Source organism: Lonchura striata, chromosome 5 (genome assembly GCF_046129695.1).
Source record: "Lonchura striata isolate bLonStr1 chromosome 5, bLonStr1.mat, whole genome shotgun sequence".
Taxonomy (NCBI): Eukaryota; Metazoa; Chordata; class Aves; order Passeriformes; family Estrildidae; genus Lonchura; species Lonchura striata.
This window is the reverse complement of record NC_134607.1, coordinates 1,647,773-1,655,374: the sequence shown is the minus strand read 5'-3', so window position 1 is coordinate 1,655,374 and position 7,602 is coordinate 1,647,773. Positions and strand designations below refer to the sequence as shown.

Sequence of the window (7,602 nt, the reverse complement as noted above, 5' to 3'; positions counted from 1 at the left end):
CTGGGGAATCGTAATGATTCAACATCTCGTTTGGAAGCAGCAGAAACAGAGACAAGCTTTCAGGTATTCTCTTCCAGAGTGATTTTTGGGGTTTTACTAAAAGGTCTCATGAGATTCAGTTACTTAAAGGATACTTACACATTCTTCACCAAGTTCTGTCTCAAAAGAGAAGACTACTTAATTCAGACTTTGACTGCATCTGATTGCAATTGATCTGTTCAAAATGTTTTCTGGCTGGTAACAATTTGCAAACTATGAAATATTTGGAAAGCTGGTAGTCAAATGAATTAGTAGTCAAATTACTTAATTTGACAGTGTGATGTGTATAGCCCTGGAAGCAGGAGTAAGGAGAGTTTTCCAAAATAATTAAATATTAAATACATATGTGGTTGTATGTATATATATATATGTATATATATATATAAAATATGCAGTGATATGAAGCTGAATGTAGCATCAGACTTGTATGGTTTTGCACTGTGAAGGTTGTTAATTATGCTTTTTTAGAGATCAGGACCCTTTTCTAGGGACAATTCCATTGCCATGGAATTTTAACAGACTTTTTTATTTCTGTTTATGTAAATATGTATTCTATACACCATGTTTTTAGCTTTACAGAAGTTTCACAGCCCTCCATGGACTAAACCTGAAGATGAAAAATCACCTGAAAAAAAAGAGAAAAAATACAAATAATCAGTTAGTACACCAGAATAAAAACTCTAAATGCTACTAACCTACATTGAAAAATGCCAATCACTTCCATTTCCATGTTCTGCTAGCACAAAGGCATGAAATGTCCCAGGTTTCTAAAGCACGCATTTTTCACTATTTTATGAATGTCTGTAAATTAGTCTATAAGAGACCAGTTAGTACCATACAGCAATAATCCAAATTTGATGTTTGAAGAAGTGCTTTGTAATGCAGTCCAGTTTTTGAACTCTTGTTCTACTTTATCAGTAATTGTATACTATAAATTACCTGTTTTGTAAACAACAGTCATTCTCAAGTATATTTCTCGCTGTTTTATTTCATGTAATTTTGTGGCAGATTAGTTCTAATATTAAGAGGCAGTCAATGTGGAGGGGGGAAGATATCTGTGTAACCATATTTGAAGTACAATCCTTAAGTGCAACTGTAAAAAGAGAACTGTGGGGGGGGGGTCCATGTATATTTACCTTTTAGTAATTCCATCTCAAATCTACTTACTTACACAATAAAATATGTTTATTTTGTTCTTTCTTTCCTCAGTGCTATCTTAACTAGTTCTTTTTTGAACACTGAAAAGCTGACAGAATTGGATTTTAAGGGATGGAGATGGAGAGAATCATTACTTTAAGGATTCAAGCAAAAAAATGTGCAGGTGGTACTGAGTTACAGTTTCATAGCTTGGATGGCAGCTGTGGGAAGCCAGTTTCATCCCTTGTGTTTGTGCTGATCTCGACGGGATGGAATACACTTCCAAGGGGAAAGCCCTGTTTGGTCCACTACAGTTGGCCTTTGATCACTCCATCGGGGAGGATTGATTGGAATCAGCTCTGTCACTCATGGATTCTTTCAGTTTCTCCTTAGTCACACTCTATGACAAGAAAGCAGAAAAGAAAGGGAGAAGAGAGAATGTTTTTCTTTTTTGGGTGCATGTCATTATTGGTCTAATTTAAGAATTCATATGCCATATCTTTTTGAGTTGCAAATCTTTCAGGAATGGTTGGAATAGTAAACTGCCTGATGCAATGCTATCTATCCCTAGCAAGAAGTGTCTTAAGCATTTGTAACTTGTAAACTTCCACCTTGGTCTTAATGCACACCTCAGCACATTTTCAACTAGATTTGAAGTAGTTATAATAATTTACTTTGTCTTGCTTTGTATCAGTTTAAAAGCAAATGGACAAATCTTGTATTTGACTTAGTGATGCTCTGTCTTCAGTTTTAGCATTTAAGACTTTACCTCTCCTTCAACAGTCTCCTTCAATACCTCCTTGTCCTTGCTGGTGTGAAAAATACATATTTTATGATTGGCTTTTCGCAAAGGCTATAATGGATATTTTATGTGTAATGTTAGAAAGTTATGCTGTGTTAATTCACTTAAGTAGTGTGTTAAATACAGTTTTAGGTTCTAATCTAATGTTAAAATAGAGACTATGTATGTGGGGAATTTTTTTTTAGGAGTGAGATACTTACTTCAAAGAACACCTAAATCTTCCAAAGGAGAGGAATTTATGGCTTTTATCAGAGAAAGTTAATTTCTTCAGGCCTTACTCAGACTCGAAGATGCCAGGGGATTAAAGGAAACAATTAACATACAACAGACAGAGTTTCTTGTTTAAAATAGAATGCATTCATAACCATAAAGGATATATAAATATGCAACAAGTATATTAGTTTAAGAGTGATTCCTTTATTCACAAGTCATGCTTTTCGTAACTTGATGTCCGAGAACATCCGGACATCTGTAATTCTTTACTTTTTTTATTGTCTTGTATTTGTCCTAACTCTAAATTTTAGTACTCTAATGATATTATTATTTTTATAACAATTTTATTATTATTAAACTTTTAAAATTTTAAAAACCAAGTGATTAGCGTTTTTCACACTGGTATGAGTAATCTTTCACCCTGACATTTTGTATGTGCTCCTCTACTCAAAGATAGATAGTTGCAGCTTCTCTGCCTTTTTTAAAACTAAAAAACCTCATGAGCTGACCAAATGATGACAAGTACGGCTTAAGACTATCCATGTGAAGAGTCAAAAGACATGAAATCGTGGCTATGAAATTAATCAGGTAAGAGATATGTGGCTCTTTGCATTTGATCCTAAATCTTGCTGAAGACAGTCAGCTTGCTTTCAAAATTTTCAGTGGGCAAGAGACTTGTGGTTTTGTCATATCTACAGCTGGCCTTACTTTCTAGTGATGCCAAAAGCAGCATTTCTTTGCATGTGCCAGACCTTAACTGAGAAGGTCACTGGAACTGTTTCAGTCACCTGTCAAGAAAGGATCTGCACTGCGCAGTGGTTGAAGCCCTCCAGCAGGACGAAAGCCAACGAGCACAATGCTTCCTGTAGCTTTAGAAAGAAGCCTTTGCCAGCAGGATCCCCTTCATCAGGCAGCCTGGAGTAGATACTATCCCCAGGGCTCCTTGGCTGCCTTGGTCACAGATTCTTGCCTACAGGCTTTGGACTTGCTCGTGGCTGTTCTTCAAGCACAGCTCCTCACGTGGAATCCACTTCTTGGTGCAGAGGGCAATCCCTCCATCTCCCCTTCCTCCCCTGTATCTTCTGACCAGGCTGGAGCTCTCAGTAGTGACACTCCAGCCATGGGATTCATCCCACCACATTCCAGAGATGCAAAAGGCCGTAACTTTCGTGCAGCACAGCGGCTTCCAGCTCCTCCTGTTTCTTGCCCGTGCTGCAGGTGTTGATGGAAGGCACCTCAGCCTGCCTGTCAGCCGTGTCACCTTCCCAGAGAAACACCCCTTTTCTTCCTTTCTCACAATTTTCTGGTGTTTTCCCTGTCAGCTTTTATTCCCTTGGCTTTCCTGACAAAGCCAACCCTAGGCTTGCCTTGGCCTCTTACCACTCCCTGGCACTTCACTGCCTTGCATGCCCATCTCCTGCCTTGGATAAATGAGTTTTTAGTTTTAAATTGGTAACTACTTTTATATTAAGAGTTAATAATGTAAGGGGTTTTTAATTATATGGATTATTTGTAATGTTTTTTATTGGTATATTAAGTAAGTAAGTAAAGAATGGATTTTTTTGAGTAGTGCTAGATAAATACAAAGTATTTAAACTTGAAACTTTGGTTAAAGTTACTTAAATGTTTGTTTAAGGTTGGTTAATTGGTAAAGTGATATAATTAAAAGTAAATAAAGTAAATAGAGTAGAAGTATAATATTTGATAGAATTTTATACTTTGAAAGTTATTAAATAAGAGTTTTTTAATATTTTTATATTTATAAAGAAACCTAAAGTTTATATATTTTGGTGGGTGTAGTACAAGACATCAGGTGTAAGTTGAAATTCTTGCATAATCTACATTTGTCTTTACATAGTGTAATTTATCTGTGTGTTTACATTGGTGTTTTATTTGTGGAGTGGTGAGTGTGTTTTTTGTGTGATCTGGTTTTACGTTCCTTATTGAAATTTACTTGGGTTTTTGTACTTGTTGAGATACAAGTAAACTTTATGTTTTGATATGAGAAATAAGTATTGTTAAGTTTTGTTTTATAAAATTGTATAGAGACTTGCAAGATAATGGTATAAGTTGTTATAATTTTTCAGTTATAAGCATGAAGAAATATAAGAATAAAATAATGTATGTAGAAAAGAAGAAATTGATAATAATTAGGAATTACTTAGATAATATCTATAATTAGTAACATAGGTGAAATAATGTCATTAGTAAGAATTAAAAAATTGTACATTATTTTAGAGTTTTTAACAGTTGATAAACGTTAAATTAGTAGTAAGTTAAATAATTATGTGTGGATAATGATTTTTTAAGTTTATTTTAACAATAAGTTTATTTGTTATATTGATAAACTTAAATTGTTAAGTTAAAATTATTTGAATTTTATTTTTGACGTAGAAAATATTTGGGTTTCTTGTTAATTATTTTATTTAGGTAGAGTTAGGATTAGGTTATAGTTTAAATTTTAATTGGTGAATGTTACTTAATATATTTTTATATAATGTTTTTAAAAATAATAGTTAAGAGTAAAAATGTTAGGATTAAAGATTAATTACATTATTTAATAATTGGAATTTTTAGAAGTGTTTTTAGAATAGATTTGAATATAGTAAACTTTTTTTTAAAGATTGGAAAGTGGTTATGGACAGGATTGTGAGTTTGGATTTGGATATTGAGAGTGTGAAGGTGGAGGAAATGTATGAGAGAGTGATTACTTAGTGTGAAACTTAGAAAAATAAATTAATGTTGTGGTTGAGTTTTACATTGAAGTGATTTTGTAATAATAACTGAGGAAAGTGATCAGATTAACAGTTTGGAGGAGGTTATTAATGAAATATATTTTTTTAGTCTTGAAAAATATTTACAACTATGAGATAACATTAGGTTAAATTATAGAGTTAGTGTAGAGATTAGTTAGAGAGTTAACTTGTTTTAAGAGCTGTATAAGTAGAGAATAAAAAAGTAGGAATTAGAAATTTTTTGTGGTTTTTAGATCATTCTATAAAGAGATAATAAAGTATATGAAAGTTGGTTGTAAATATTATATTTAATAAATACTGTTTATTATAAAAATTAATATATTTATATGATATAATTAGTATATTAGTAGTAAGTGTTTATGGGGAGGGTCTCCTGTTAGATGTGGAAGCCTGAGACTGGCACAAGGACTTTTTGTCTAATGCTTGATGAGTCTGTTTTATGGGGAGGAGGTGTTATTTTAAGTTTTATAAAATACACTGAGAATTAGTTAAAATCATGGAAGAAACATTATGGTAATTAAAGGGTGCTATGTTTGAAGAGCTATAAATCTTTTTAAATACCTGCTTGATGTAAGGTGAGCTTAATCTCCTTTTTCTGCCCCAGAAAGCATCGGGCACATCCGCATCAATGGCACCACCTCTGCCCACTGCTCCTGTTCCACCCGACCAAACGCAAGAGCAAAAGTTGGTTGGGCTTTCAGAACTTGAAATAACTTTGAAGCAAAATAAATCCCATTTTCCCCTGTGTTTTTTCCTTTCAGGTGCTGCACTCACCTCTGCAGACACGCACTGAGCTCTCGCTGCAGGAACCCGTCAGGCCTCGGTGGCTGTGAGTTCATGTTCTTCTCCCCGGGGAAGAGGAGAAGAATGTGATTAGATAATTAAATAATTAAATAAATAATTAAATAATTGCTGAGGAATTGCAGAAATGTTTCCTGGAGCCTTTCCCCTTTGGTGCCCCTGTGCTGTGTGGGACACGGGCAGAGGAGCCTCGGGCTGGAAAGGGGCAGGAGAAAGGCAAAGGGACCCCCTGGTGTCCCCAGGGCACCGTGGGGACAGAACGGACACTGTGCGGGCACGGGGAGGTGAGGAGTGACAGTCTGGGCCAAAATCCCAGCTCACCCCAGGGAAAAAAGTGAGGGACATTTTGGAGGGGAAAGCTGAGGTCACGAGTTCACCCAGCCCAGCCACGTTGTGTTTGCACAAAGCAGCACCAGAGGTGAAGGTCAATCCTGAGCCAACCCTGCTCAGCCTCTAAGTCCCAGAATAAATGCTACAAGCTGCCCACTGAGGGACTAAAAATACATAAAAGAGAACCAAGAGCATTCCAAGAGCAAACCAGAAGGTTCCTGGGAATTCCATTGCAGTGTTGTCACAGCCTTTTTGACAGAGCTGTAAGATTTTTATTTCAATGCTGTGTTTTTCTGCTAGGATCATTCACTCCGTGGGCTGTGGGGATTTTTTGGGTTTGATCTCCCTCCCGGTGGCCCTGACACTGCTCAGGAGCTGGAGGAAGAGCAGAGCCAGTGCTCCTGGCAGGGGCAGGGAGTTTTCCCCCAGAGCAGATCCAGCAGCTGCCCTCCAGCCCGGCCAGGAGGGATCTGCTTTGGCTCCTGCAGGGACAGAACGTGTTCAGCTGCTCCAGGTGACATTCCAGCAGCCTCATCTCCCATCCAGCCTGGCCAGGAGGGATCTGCTTTGGCTCCTGCAGGGACAGAAAGTGTTCAGCTGCTCCAGGTGACATTCCAGCAGCCTCATCTCCCATCCCTGTTCTCGCCCCTCCTGCTCTCAGCTCCCTCCCCACCAGCTGTGCCGAGGGAATTTGTCCCACCAGCAGCAGGGGAAGGACAAGAGCTCCCACCCTGGCACTTGGATTGTCCCTCTGGGGGATGCTGCCTGCTGGGATTTAGATCATTCCATACATTTGGCTGCTGAAATTTCCCAGCCAAGGGGCTTTAGCACAAAGATTGTTCTCTGCATGGTGCCTGGATTTGGGGATCAGTATCAGCTTTACTAGGTCAGGTGAATTATAAACACAGCCCCAGGTTCCCTGCTGAATTCCTGCTGGAATAACCTGACGGTGTCTTGTGGAGATTGGAAATTCCCATGCAGAGCTGCCACTTCAGCACCAGCTGTGTCAGGAACCAGCAGAGGTTCCAGGGAAGCTCAGTGGGATCAGGACAAGGACAGGTCTCTATTCCACAGAACTTGCTATTTAAAACCCTCATCCCCCAGCCCCAGGGATGTGTCTGGGGTCACTTGACAGAGTTCCCTGGAATTCAGCTGATTTCACTCCCTGGAGCTCAGGCTCCAGCTGATGTTTTAAAGCAGGACAAGGCGGTGGCTGGATGAGCTCCCGGCCTGTGCTGAGGCAGAACATCTCTCCTGCAGAAGCTCAGCTCCTTTCAGAGGCTCGGCAGTGGCCTCTGCATGTCCTTTCCCCTCAGGAAAGGGATGCACATCCCTGCCTGCAGCACACCTCCAGTGGGACCCACCTGTGAGAGTTTTCCATCCCTTCTGCACCTCCAGCTGGCTCCCTGGAAATCTCCCAACATCATCACACTCGAACCTCTGATTTCAAGGCATCTCTGAGGCTCTTGCTTGGCATTTAGTACCTGTGAAGGAAGATTGCCTTGGCTCAAATGCTGCTGGTGA

At 38.6% G+C, this 7,602-nt stretch overlaps 1 long non-coding RNA gene across 1 annotated transcript; it reads right to left on the bottom strand.

Annotated features, from left to right (window-relative positions):
• Nucleotides 1–616: 616 nt before the first annotated feature.
• On the bottom strand, nt 617–6,034 carry LOC144246298 (uncharacterized). The gene is made up of 3 exons (XR_013339968.1): nt 5,722–6,034; nt 5,509–5,600; nt 617–1,576 (listed from the first exon to the last, which is right to left on the bottom strand). It is a non-coding gene; the product is annotated as an uncharacterized LOC144246298 (long non-coding RNA).
• Nucleotides 6,035–7,602: the final 1,568 nt, after the last annotated feature.